This window comes from Brassica oleracea, chromosome C3, assembly GCF_000695525.1.
Source record: "Brassica oleracea var. oleracea cultivar TO1000 chromosome C3, BOL, whole genome shotgun sequence".
NCBI classification, from domain to species: domain Eukaryota; kingdom Viridiplantae; phylum Streptophyta; class Magnoliopsida; order Brassicales; family Brassicaceae; genus Brassica; species Brassica oleracea.
Genome location: NC_027750.1, coordinates 34,686,942 through 34,701,643, shown reverse-complemented (window position 1 = coordinate 34,701,643; position 14,702 = coordinate 34,686,942). Strand labels below are relative to the sequence as shown.

At 40.4% G+C, this 14,702-nt stretch overlaps 2 pseudogenes; one reads left to right on the top strand and one right to left on the bottom strand.

Moving 5' to 3' along the window:
• The first annotated feature begins 1,435 nt into the window (after positions 1-1,435).
• On the top strand, positions 1,436-2,987 carry LOC106335169 (annotated as a pseudogene).
• Positions 2,988-4,323: 1,336 nt separating this feature from the next.
• LOC106335171 lies at positions 4,324-13,264 on the bottom strand (annotated as a pseudogene).
• Positions 13,265-14,702: the final 1,438 nt, after the last annotated feature.

Here is a 14,702-nt window from a genome sequence, read left to right as displayed (position 1 = left end):
TTTTTTATGAATCAAATTCGTGTGTAAATAGAGTAAGAGGGAGGATGAAGATATGAAGTGAATGAAGAGGAAGAGGAGGGCTTGTATTTATAGTTTAAATCCTGTCGACAGACCGAGGAAATGCCGACGGAATTCCGACGGAAAATGCTAGTTCGTCGGAATTTCCTCGGAATTTTGTAAAATCCCCCAACGGCTCTCCAACGGCTATAATATTTCCTCGGAATTCATCGGTTTTTTCCGAGGAACCCCAATTTTGTGTTTCCTCGGAATTTCCTCGGAAATTCCTCGGGATATTCCGAGGATTTCATTTTCCGTCGGAATGTCCGTCAGAATACCGATGTTTTCTTGTAGTGACAGTTTCATTCGGTTATTATAAGAAACCAGATCACGTACGAGACAGTCTTCCCGAGTCGGGGTAGCCGGGTAGGTTTTGGTTCTGATGTTTATGAAGAGGATAGTAACTGGTTATCTGTTGTATCTGATGGAGTTTGGATATTTTAAACCAAAGTAACTACTCTTTTCTTATGTGTTAGTACCTCTGTTCTAAAACTCGGACGCTCAGCCGCCTAGGCGTCTGCATAGGCGTTCGACGGTGGTGCACCGCCGCGGTTTTAGCCAAATCGTTACAATAAGTCGGATAAGCAATAAATCACTTAAAACCCGACTAATCGCCGCCTAATTGTCCAGAAATCGGACAAAAAGACCAATTTGAACAGTAAAATTTTGGATTTTGAAGACAAATGTTTGGGCCATAAGACAGCCCATTTGCTTGAGTTGAGCTGGGATCTCCTCTATGTATTTATAGAAGACTTTGAGCAACCACTGAGCTATGTTGATTATTCATTAAGCATTCACATGTAATGGTATGTATACATATATTTATAATTTAAAACATATAAAAACTAATCCCCGTGTATACCCCGCTTAATCCCCGATTTTTCGGTAACTCGCTAGGCCCAGGATTGCCGCCCGACTAGCGCCTAGCGTAGTTTCTAACAAGGGTTAGTACGTATAAAGTTGGGCATTCTCGATTTGGATATTGTTTGCATTATGGAATTGCAGACATTAGCTCAATAATTGCCGAAAAATCAGGTTTACATGAGTTTCATAACGTCCACAAAGAATGAGATTTATCTCCGGCTTTGAATAGTATAATTACTAAATATTGCTGAAACAATAATTTTATTACTCTTGTTAATAAAAGAGTTTATGTGGCACGCAACGCAATAACATATTTTCATTTAGTATACTAAATCTTAAATATCTTTTTTGACTTCCTTATCAAATAATTCATAATTTTTTCCAATACTTAATTGTAAACATTATCTAACTAATATTTATATTTTATTAACAGTTGATAAGGATGCTCTAAGGCTAAAACACTATATAAGAAGACTACCCTTCATTATAAATCATCTCTTTTAAACTTATAAACGTAAACCCTAACAGTTGTGCAAGACTTTCATAATTCTTAAAAGGTATGTTGTTTCTTCAACTTTTTTAACCATATGTTGATTGTTTTATGCCCTTAAACTAGAGTTTTTCTTCTTAGATAAAGATTCACATAAGGATCGGTGGAAACTTTTGTACGATTTGTGTGTGCTAACAAGAATTGCATACTTTTTTTTCAGATGATGATGCAAATCTTTGTTAGGTTTGTTACAGGCAAGAGCATAACCCTTTTGGTCCAAAGGTCAGACACCATTGACAACGTCAAGGCAATGATAGAAGATAAGGAAGGAGTCCCTAGCGACCAGCAGAGACTTATCTTTGTCGGAAATCAGATGGAGGATCACCGTACCGTGGCTGATTACAATATCCAAAAAGACTCAACTCTCCACTTGGTTCTCAGGTTGAGCGGAACTATCCGAATCTTCGTAAAGACTCGTACAGGAAAGACCATAACTCTTTACGTCCAAAGCTCAGACACCATTGGCAACGTCAAGGCAAAGATACAATATAAATTTTGTATCCCTAGCGACAAGCAGACGCTTACGTTTTCCGGAAATCAGATAGAGGATCACCGTACCTTGGCTGATTACAATATCCAAAAAGACTCAATTATCTATTTGGCTCTTGGGTCGGCAAGATTTATGCGCATCTACGTAAAGACTCTTATAGGCATAACCATAACTCTTAACGTCCGAAGCTCGGACACCATTGGCAACGTCAAATCAAGGATACAATTTAAGGAAGGAATCCCTAGCGACAAGCAGAGGCTTATCTTTGTTGGAAATCAGATGGAGGATCACCGTACCGTGGCTGATTACAATATCCAAAAAGATTCAACTATACACTTGGTTTTGGGAGTATTTATGAAAATCTTTGTTAAGTTCCTTGCAGGCAAGACCATAGCCCTTGTGGTTCAAAGCTCATGCACCATTGACAGCATCAAGACAATGATACAACGTAAGGAAGGATTTCCTACCGACCAGCAGTGTCTTCTCTTTTCTGGATATCAGATCGAAGATGACAGCACCTTGGCTGATTACAATATCCAACAAGACTCAACTCTCCACTGTGTTCTCAAGTTGGGTGGAAGTATGCGTATCTTCATAAAGACTCTTAGGGACAAGATCATAGCCCTTGGTGAGGTCAAAAGCTTAGACACTATTGAAAACGTCAAAGCCAGGATCCAATATAAAGAGGGAATCCCTAAGCACAGGCAGATGTTGAGCTTTGCCGGTCAACAGCTGGAGGATGGCCGTTGCTTGGCGGATTACAACATCTGGAAGGAGTCAATCCTTCATCTCCGTTATTTAGGTGATGGAATGCAAATATTTGTGAAAACGCTCTCTGGTAAAACCATTACCTTAGTAGTTGACAGCTCAGACATTGTTGAGAATGTGAAGGCAAAGATTCAAGACAAGGAAGGGCTCCCACCAAACCGACAGAGAATCACGTTTGCTGGTAAAAACCTCGAGGATGGTCGCACGCTTGCATATTATAACATCCAAAAGGAGTCAACACTTGAACTTTTTTTTAAATTTCACACAAAATAGACTTTATCTATTCGTTTTTCCTTTTTGTTTTTCTTTTCTTGTTTTTGGGTTTTATATTAAACTTTTTTCTTATGGACATGAAACTTGATCGGATATTTGAACTCTGATATGTCTTTCACTGATCTGATGATCACCAATTCAAGAGTGATTTAAAACACAAAGTAGAAAGACCTAGATACCCCTTGGTGGGGGAATCATCCTCGGGATATGAGGAGCCTACAAGTCGAGCGACAAGGGCCATTGAATCGCCAAGCACGGCAGAGATGATGAACTGCACGACCATTCCTGGACCTTGCCTTTGCTGTTACTACGGTGGTAGTTCAAATGTGTTCTTCAAAGACAGACTCTTGCCTTCTTATGCCTTTACCGTTTCGTTCGCCAATTCTCCACCAATATCTCCCTCATGAACACTACCTGGAGATTATACTTTTTGCAAGATGACATGTATTTATTTATTTATATTCAAAACCAAAGTTTAATGATTAATTGGGCCATAAGCCATGTTCTTAATCAAGGACCTTGGCTCTTCAGTCTATTTTTCTACACTATTATATACTTATCAGTCACAATAATTACAATTTATAGGAACCATATTCTCCAAATCAATGTTTAGAATTAGGAAATATGTTCATGTGTAACACTATTGTAGTTTTCTGACAAATAATAAGTTGTTACTTAGTGCACGTTATGACATTGCTTTAAATTCTTGATTGATTGCCATCGCTTTGATATTTCTTTTGATCTAAAACATATATCCGGTACAAAGACGAAATCCATGTTCAAGAATAAAACTACCAACTTAATCCACTGAAAACGCTCTAGCGATTGTTGATTTAGAATATATGCTAGTGTTGACTAAAAACACCAGTGAAAACGCTCGCAAAAAATAGACTCATTCAGATATTAGAAAAAGCTGGATCGGATCGCGTACGAGTCAGTTCTCTAGCTCCGGGTGGATTTGATTCTGATGTTTATGAACAGGAAAGTAAATGGTTATCGGTTGATTCCTATGGATCAGTTTGGATATTTTAAACCAAAGTAACCAAATTACTCTTTTCTTACGTGTTAGTACGTATAAAATACCATTTCTAAAAGTGTTTACACATGCAAAAATTTTCAATAATTTTTGTTTCGCTTTTCACAGTAAGATGCAAATATGAAAAACTATTGAAATATAAAAATTACGTTGGACTGAAAAAACAACTTCCGAACAAAAACAATACTCCAAATAAATAAAAACAACAACGAAAAAAGCAACAACACAAAATTGTAAACAACTTATAATAATAGACAATCGCAATAAGAACATATCATTTTCGAATCACGACACCAGGCGACATTGTTTTGCCCATTCGAAGTGAGAACGATAAGAAGACCCACCTTGAGCCCTAGCTCGCTCGGAGCTAGCCCTCACCTCCTCAGCTTTAGCCCTTACCTTCTGTCCTTCTTCATCCTCTTCCACCATAATCTTTCTCACAAAAGTCGCTACTTCTTCCCGGCCAATCACTCTCTTTGATGTAACTCCGACGTACGAACGGCCACACCGATGTCCTCCGTTAGTAACGTGGCATTCATCCATTGCTCCGATTGGAACTCCTTTCGTCATAAAGAGGCCAAGCCACGATTGGAACTCCTTTCGTCAAGCTCTCTAACACGGAGCTCCTATTAGGTTATGGAATTGCATATCTTATTGATTGAGCTAGGCTCTGATTATATACAGAGTATTAGGTTACAAGAAAGGAAGTTAGTATATACAACATAATGAGAAGAATATGAACGTTAGAGAATTATATACTTTCTATATCTAATACGCCCCCTCAAGACGGACCGCTATTGGTGAGTCCGATCCGATCTTGATGCATAAGTTGTTGAAACGTGAGCGCGGAAGGGGTTTAGTGAGAGCGTCAGCAAGCTGATCTGCAGACGAAACATGAGTAACACGAAGATGACCAGACTGAACATGGTTCCGTACAAAGTGATAGTCAAGAGCCAAATGCTTCATCCTAGAGTGAAAAACCGGGTTGGCAGCGAGATAAGTTGCGCCAATGTTATCACAGTATATTGTTGGCTTTACTGAGCTGCGTAGACCAAGTTCAGTGAGAAGAGAAATCAACCAACACACCTCTGCTGCTGTGGAAGCTATGGATCGATATTCAGCCTCGGTGGAGGATCTTGCAATGCCTGTTTGCTTCTTTGATGACCAAGCAATAGGATGTCTTCCAAAGTACACGATATAAGCTCCTGTGGAAGTGTAGTCATCTTTGTTTCCAGCCCAGTCAGTGTCTGTAAATGCATGGAGAGTGGGTGTGTTGTGACGAGAAAAGAAAACACCGTGTGATATGGTGCTTGATAGGTATCGCAAAATTCGCTTGACTGCTGACCAATGCTCATCAGTAGGTTGATGCATGTATTGAGACATTCTGTTGACAGCAAATGAGATGTCAGGGCGTGTCAAGGATAAGTATTGTAGACTTCCAACAACTGCCCGAAACTGTTTAGGATCTTCAAGTGGTCGTCCAGATTGAAGTGTGAGTTGCTCGGTTGAACACATTGGTGTCGCTACTGTCTTGGCATTAGTCATGTTTGTCCTATGAAGAAAATCTGCAATGTAGCGTTTCTGTGTAAGTAACAAACCAGTGGGAGTATGAGTGGCCTCAATGCCAAGAAAGTAAGATAAAGTGCCAAGATCTTTAAGAGAAAATCGTTGAGAAAAGGATTGGACAAATCTGTTTATTTGGTCATTGTTGTTGCCGGTTAGGATGACGTCGTCGACGTAGACCAGCATATACATCAAGACTCCATTGTTGTTATAGATAAACAGACTTTCATCCGCAAATGACCTGAAATCACAAGATAGAAGATAAGTTTTAAGCTCATTATACCAAGCCCTTGGGGCTTGTTTTAATCCATAGACTGCTTTTCGTAATTTGCAAACAGCTGTAGGATTATCCTTGTCAACAAATCCTGGAGGTTGCATCATGAAGACTTCATCCGTAAGGTGTCCCTGCAAAAAGGCATGATTAACATCAAATTGTCTCATGGTCCAGCTGTGTGAAACTGCGACACTAAGAACAAGACGAATAGTTGCTGGTTTTACGACAGGGCTGAACGTATCATGGTAGTCGAGTCCCGGTCGCTGGCTGAAACCTTTAGCAACGAGTCTGGCTTTGAAGCGTTGGACAGAGCCATATGCATTACGTTTGATGGTGAATATCCATCGGCATCCAACAATGTTATGAGCGACCGCAGAGGAGACGAGATCCCACGTTCTGTTGTCAAGTTGAGCATTGATTTCCTCAGCCATTGCTTTCTACCAGCGTGGGTCTTTGAGAGCTTCTGCCACAGACGTGGGGATTGTATCCAAGTAGAGAGTAACTGTGGTGCAGAGATTAAGCTTGTTGACTGGTTTCCGTTGACGAGTGGATTGTCGAGTCGGAGCTGGTGGTTGAGCTGTACTTGTCGGAGCAGCTGTGTCTTCAGTTGTCGCTACAACTGTTGGTGAGGACGAAGAAGGTATAGCTGATTGTTGTTGTGTCGTCTCAATGATGGTTGGAGTTGTAGTGACTGTTTCTGCTGCTTGCGAAGCTGTAGTGGTCTGGTTTGTGGGATTCGTTTGTGGAGGCACTACTGGTGGTGTATCAATAGTCGGAGCAGGTGCTCTTTGTAGCGGTATAATTGTGACTGCTGGCGTCGATGAGGTTGTGCCATCTGCTGAATCATCAACACTAGAAGCAGACATTAGAGGGTTAGGTAAAGCAAACGGATATACATACTCATGAAACACTACATGCCTAGACGTGTAAATGCGAGAGGTTGTTCTATCTAAACAAAAATAGGCACTTTGTGTCGTTGAGTATCCAAGGAAATCACAGGGTGTAGAGCGTGGATCTAGCTTATGTGAAGCATATGGTTGTCGCCATGGATACCAGAGGCTGAAGCGGTAATGAGATGGATCCAATGATTGCACTGTAGAGAAGGCGATCTTGTCTACGCCACGGAGCAAAGGCAGGGTTTGGTGTCGTCTGTCCATCGATGGTTACCGTAGGCATTGGAATCTCAGCAGATTCATCAATGAATCCTTGAAGTTCATGTCCCTCGAGCAAGGCTTTGATTTGTCGGCTCCATATGATGTAATTGAGGTTAGACAGCTTGGTGATGTTTGACATATTGATAGAGAGAAGAGTAGAAGCAGGATCGCTGGTGTTGTAAAAAGAGGTAGATTCGCTTGATGCAGACATGGTGAAACAGAGAGAAGAAAACAGAGTTGTCGTTGTTAGACTAAAGAAGAAGAAGAAAGAAGCGATGGAAAGAAAAATCCTTTACGGCTCTGGTACCATATTAGGTTATGGAATTGCATATCTTATTGATTGAGCTAGGCTCTCATTATATACAGAGTATTAGGTTACAAGAAAGGAAGTTAGTATATACAACATTGTTGACATAAGCTTGAGATAACTTAGGAGAAAAGTTATCCTATGAGATTAGGATAAGAGTTATCTAAATGTTGTTGTTATCTTAATGAGTTTAGGAATTATCTATATGTCGATTACCTAATGAGTTTAGGAGTTTGTCTTGACTATATATAGAGTTGTAACATGACTTGAGAAAGTTGTGAGTTTGAGATATTAATAACAAGTGAGTACTTGTTGAGGAATTCTTGGATCTTTGTGTTTACGTTTCAATAAGTGGTATCAGAGCTTTATTGAAAGCTTAAACAGAACTTCCAAGAGAAACATGGGAGACAAGGATATAGTTGTGACGACAAATAAACCAAAGGGAAGCGGTCTTTCGGCAATCCAATGTCCGATGCTCAACGCCACAAACTACACCGTGTGGAGTATGCGGATGGACGTGATGCTTAAGGTGCATAAGGTGTGGGAAACAATCGAGCCAGGAACAGATGATGGAGATAAAAATAACATGGCTCGAGCACTCTTGTTTCAATCCATACCGGAGGCTCTGCTGCTGCAGTTTGGTACTCTTAAAAGTGCAAAGGAAGTGTGGGAAGCGATCAAACAGAGGCATATAGGAGCTGACAGGGTTCGTGAGGCGAGGCTACAGACATTAATGGATGATTTCCAGAGACTTAAGATGAAAGAAACAGAGACTATAGATGAGTTCTCAGGAAGAATTACAGAGATATCTTCCAAGTCTTCAGCTTTAGGAGAAACTATTGAGGAGCCAAAGCTAGTGAAGAAATTTCTGCATAGCTTGCCGAAGAAGAAATACATACATATTATTGCTGCTCTTGAACAAGTCCTAAACCTCAATACCACTGATTTTGAGGATATTGTGGGAAGACTTAAGGCTTATGAAGAAAGGATTCAAGATGAGGATCAACATGAGGAGCAAGGGAAGCTTATGTATGCTAATATGGATGCACAAGGAGACCAAGATGGTGGCGGTAGAGGAAGAGGACAAGGAGGTCGGTTCTCAAATTACAGAGGAAGGGGACGGGGAAGGAATAATAATCAGAGAGATTGGAAGCAAGGACGAGATACGTCAAAAGTGGTGTGCTATCGCTGTGACAAATCTGGTCACTATGCTTACAATTGTCCAGACCGTCTCCTCAAGCTTCAAGAAACACATGAGAACGATGATGAAAGCACACGAGAGGCTGAGGAGTTAATGATGAATGAGGTAGTTTACCTTAATGAGCAGAAGGTGACACCGAGCAAGTTTGATGTGCACACTGATCAAGATAATATCTGGTATTTAGACAATGGAGCAAGCAATCATATGTCTGGAAATCGAGATTATTTCTCTGTGATTGATGAGAAGGTAACAGGAAAGGTGAGGTTCGGGGATGATTCTCGGATTGACATAAAAGGCAAAGGGTCAATTCTTTTCGTAAGCAAGGATGGAAAGAAAAAGATCCTAGGCGATGTCTATTTTATACCAGAGTTAAGGAGCAACATCATCAGCCTTGGTCAAGCAACAGAAGCTGGTTGTGATGTACGTATGAAGGAGAATTATCTCACGCTATATGATCGAGATGGAAACTTACTTGTGAAGGCTATCAGATCCAGAAATCGATTATATAAGGTTGTTATGGAAGTTGATAATACTAAGTGCTTACTCTTGAAGAAGGACAGTGACTCTGCTCTTTGGCATTCGAGACTTGGACATGTGGGGCTAGAGAACATGAGATCAATGATGAGCAAAAGAATGGTTACCGGAATGCCTGACATAACTGTCAAGAAGGATACGTGCGCTTCATGTCTCCTAGGGAAGCAAACCAGATCAAGCTTTCCAAACGCAACCTCCTTCCGTGCCACACAAGTACTTGAACTTGTACATGGTGATCTCTGCGGGCCAATCTCACCACCAACGGCGGGAAGAAACAGATACATCTTCGTCTTGATTGATGACCACACACGTTATATGTGGACGATTCTATTGGAAGAAAAGAGCGAAGCATTCGTTAAGTTTCAGAAGTTTAAGCAACTCGTTGAGAGGGAAACTGGAGAAAGAATTAAAACTTTTAGAACAGATAGAGGAGGGGAATTCACATCCAACGAGTTCAATAGCTTCTGTGATAATCAAGGGATACATCGCCATCTCACTGCACCTTATTCCCCACAACAAAATGGGGTTGTTGAGAGGCGAAACCGGACCCTGATGGAGATGACACGAAGCATTATGAAAGCAATGGAGGTACCAAATTATTTGTGGGGGGAAGGAGTGAGACATGCAACTTATGTTATCAATAGAGTAGCAACTCGTACGCTGAAGATCATGACTCCATATGAGTGCTTAAAGAAGAAGAAGCCAAACGTTGAGCACTTGCGAGTTTTTGGCTGCGTGTGTTTTGCAAGAAGTGAGGCTCCATATCTAAGAAAGTTGGATGATAGGTCACGAACAATGGTACATCTAGGAGTCGAGCCAGGATCAAAGGCATATCGTCTTTATGATCCGATTAACCGGAAAATAGTGGTAAGCCGAGATGTTGTTTTTGATGAAAACAGAGTATGGAAGTGGAATTCAAGTGGCAAAGAGACAATGATTACACTACCAGAGACACAATCACGAGAAGGAACTGAGAGAGTTTCTGATGAGAAAAGAGATAACCAGAGTTCTAGTGAAGAAGATGAAGAAGATAGTGATGCAGAGATGCAAGGAGAAACAGAGGAACATCCGATGTTGAGAAGATCGGTAAGAGAAAGTACCAAGCCTAAGTACTTAGATGACTATGTATTACTGTCTGATGGACAGGAGGAAGCAGAAAGGATTTTGTTTCTGATTAATGAGGAACCGTGGGACTGGAATGAGGCCAGAACAGAGAAGGTGTGGAGAGATGCTTGTGAAGAGGAAATCACATCGATAAAGAAGAATCATACCTGGACTCTCGTTGCTCTCCCAGATGGGTGCAAGGCCATTGGATTGAAGTGGATCTTCAAAGTGAAACACAATGCAGATGGGAGCATAAATAAGTACAAAGCTAGGCTAGTTGCAAAAGGCTATGTACAACGTTACGGTGTGGACTTTGAGGAGGTATTTGCTCCTGTGGCTAGGATGGAAACAGTTCGAGTGATCATTGCCTTAGCAGCTTCTAATAGCTGGGAGATACATCATCTTGATGTAAAAACAGCCTTCCTCCATGGCGAGCTACAAGAGGAAGTGTTTGTGTCTCAACCTGAAGGATTTAAAGTGAAAGGAAGTGAGAGCAAAGTCTACAGATTACACAAGGCTCTGTACTGTCTGAAGCAAGCCCCTAGGGCGTGGAACATTAAACTCAATCAGATTCTTAAAGAGCTTAACTTTGTCAAGTCGTCTAAGGAACCTTCTCTGTTTCGTAGAAGAACATCTAACTCACTGCTTCTTGTAGCAGTATATGTTGACGATTTGCTAATTACAGGGTCTAGTTTAGCAGATATAGGCGAGTTCAAACGAGAGATGGCTATGAAATTTGAGATGAGTGATCTCGGGAGGCTTAACTATTACCTTGGGATTGAAGTTCTTCAAGTAAAAGGAGGAGTGGTCTTGAAACAGGAGCGATATGCAGCAAGGATTCTAGAGGAGACAGGTATGGCTGACTGCAATGCTGTTCATATTCCGATGGAAGCTGGTCTCAAGTTATCAAAAGCGGTGTCTGAAGAGGCGATCAACGAGAAGGTGTTTAGAAGGAACATTGGCTGTCTTTGTTATCTAATTCATACGAGACCGGATCTAGCACAGAGTGTTGGAGTTTTAAGTCGTTATATGCATGAGCCAAAGACCTCACATGGAGCTGCACTCAAGCAAGTCTTGAGATATTTAAAGGGAACTTGCTCTCTTGGTCTCTTCTACAGAAACGATGGAATGCAGGAACTTGTGGGTTATAGCGATGCGAGTTACAATGTAGATCCGGATGATGGGAAGAGCACTACAGGACATATCTTCTATCTCAATGGCTGTCCAATAACCTGGTGTTCACAGAAGCAGGAGATAGTTGCACTTTCATCTTGTGAGGCCGAGTTCATGGCAGCCACTGAGACTGCAAAACAGGCGTTGTGGTTACACGAGCTTCTTGAAGAAATTACAGAGGGTGAGAAGAAGAAGGTAGTCATTCGTATTGACAACAAATCGACGATTGCTTTGACTAAGAACCCAGTGTTTCACGGGCGAAGCAAACACATACACAGACGGTTTCATTTCATAAGGGAATGCGTGGAAGATGGGCTTGTGGTCGTTGAACATGTTGCAGGGAAGGAGCAAAAGGCTGATATCCTAACTAAGGCACTTGGGAGGATCAGTTTCAAGGAGATGAGAGACATGATTGGAGTACAAAATGTGTCTAAAGATGATCTCAAGCTTAAGGGGGAGATTGTTGACATAAGCTTGAGATAACTTAGGAGAAAAGTTATCCTATGAGATTAGGATAAGAGTTATCTAAATGTTGTTGTTATCTTAATGAGTTTAGGAATTATCTATATGTCGATTACCTAATGAGTTTAGGAGTTTGTCTTGACTATATATAGAGTTGTAACATGACTTGAGAAAGTTGTGAGTTTGAGATATTAATAACAAGTGAGTACTTGTTGAGGAATTCTTGGATCTTTGTGTTTACGTTTCAATAAACATAATGAGAAGAATATGAACGTTAGAGAATTATATACTTTCTATATCTAATAGCTCCACCCACAATGAGACAAGAACCCACCGATCGATCCATGGCTCAAAATCTCAACTTGCGGTGCCCATTGCGTGACAACAAGACCAACACCACGCGTGCCGTCCAAGAAACCTTCTGGTAGACCGGCACTTACCTGACCATCATCACTCGAGCTCGCCCCAAGGTAAGAAGTGGGCCTACGCAGAACCCATAGAAACCTTTGACCACTTAAATCTAAACCGTAAGCGAGTTCCATAGTTTGCTCTAAGGACAGTGTACCACCACTTCCTAAACACACAAACACCACTGACTTATCCGGTTGCTTGTCCAACCACTCAAGTATGTTATCGGCCTTTTCAGTAGGCCCACTAGACCTAACAATAGGCCCAATACCATAAACCGGTGCTTTCATAACCCGGCTCAATTCTCCATCCTCCCTAAAGGCTCATAGGTATCTCCTCGCAACACCGCATACACTCTCGGTACTGTGGGTTTGACCGGTCTAACATTGTTTCCAAAAGCTCGTCCGGTCCGACCGGTCTACAACCTGGTATTTTCATAGGCTCTTTGATATCAGTATATTCCCCTTCCACGACTCTATCCAATACCGGCGTGTACACTACTACAGCCAAGAACCACGCGTGGGAAGGGACGTACACGTACGTAGCGTTCACGCCAATATCATCAGCAATGGACATCAACCCGGTACCAAAAATGTCTATGATCATGACCGTCGGTTTCCGATTCATTGATTTCACGGCGTCTTGAACCGCCGTCTTTGTCTTCGTTGCTCGCATCATCTCTATGATTTTAGTAGGTACCGTCGCATCTGGGGAGTGGTCTATATCAATTGAGGGTAGTTCCCTAACTTCACATGTCCCTCTCGCCACGGCTGCACGTATGGCCTCTGTTTCTATCGGGGAGGAACCGGAGGTTACGGCGAGAATGGTGACGTGAATCTTGAGGACGGAGGAGAGACGGTTGCCTAGTTCGAGGATAGGGATGAGGTGGCCTAAGCCAGGGCTAGCGACTAGAAGCGCGTGAGGCTGGTCCATGATCTATTCATGAGAAGGATGTGCTAACATGATTATGAATCGAGAGAGTGTTAAATAAAAGGGTATTATTACGTGAGATCCTCCATCACTTACCTGTCCTTGTATAAGAAGTTGTTTCTTGCTTGTCAATGGCTGTGTATGAACTGGGATAAGACCATGGTATATATAAAGGGTCATTTTTAACAAATAAAAAGGGACATTTAGACCAAAAAAATAAAAAAGGGACATTTTACGGAGAGAGTATTTATTATTAGGAGAATTTGTCAAAACTAACCCACAACTTGATTTTAACCCCAAACCTATACTCAATGCAAAACTAACTTAAAAGCCTTCTGAAATTACAACCCAGCTCCTTGTGACCAAACAAAAAAAAGAAGTCATTTTTACGAATATAGCCCTAGTAAGTCGTCAGAGATGTTGGAAGTCGTCTGGACGACTTCAAAGTAAGTCTTCTGGTGTAGCTGATCTTAAAAATATTTTTTAAATTTAAAAAAAAAATATTTTGATAAGCGAAAAATTAAAATCATGTAATTATAAATAGTTTTAAGTGATATAAATTAAGATATAATAAAATTGAATTGTTTTCAACTTAGATGAGTGAAAGTAGTGAATCATGATATTCTTTGGTCTAGGATTTGACAACATATGTTGTAGTATTGTATGTATACTTAGGGTTAGATTTTGGAAAACTTGAATGTTTTTTTGAAAAATTAATTTTTTATCTATACATGTTTATTTTTGTGTATAGTAAACACTTTTGAAGTTTAATTTGATTTTATGAAGTGTTTAGTTAGTTAATTAAGTTTAGGGGTTATGTTTAGGGTCTAGACGACTTACATTTCAGTCGTCTCGACTAATTTGTAAGTGATTTGGTGAATAATTTAAACCAGACGACTTACATGTAAGTCGTCCAAATATTTCCGCCTAAAATTTTTTAAAAAATAATTTTCCCGCTTAAATAATTTAAACTCTAGGAAGTCTTCTATTTTATTTTCCCGCTAAAAATATTAAAGTCTTCTGGGTGACTTACAAGTAAGCCGTCTAGGAAGTCGTCTGAACAAAAAATATTTAACCTAATTGGATTTTTCGTCTCCGTATATAAAGAAAAATTTACACATTATCTCTCATCCTCTTAAATGGGTGCAACAAAAATGTAATGTTCATCACTCTAAAACTCTTCAACCTCTCCTCCCTATATAAAGAAAAATTTACACATTCTCTCTCTTTCTCTCTAATGACTGCAACAAAAATGTAATCTATCTTTTTTTGCAGGTTTTTAATCAGATGATACTCATCTTCCACTCATTTAAAGGTAGATCTATTAATTTTAGATATGTATTTATGTGTGTTCTATAAAGGTAGATTTATCTAATCTTCCACTCATTTTTTCTGTTTTTAAATCATTTGAACGTTTTTGGATACGCAGGTTTTTCATATCTAGATTTGATATGCAAGATTTTCAGATCTGGAAGACTTCTGGGACGACTTACATGTTAGTCGTCTAAAATATAATGCACTAGACGACTTCCAGGAAGTCTTCCAGACGACTTC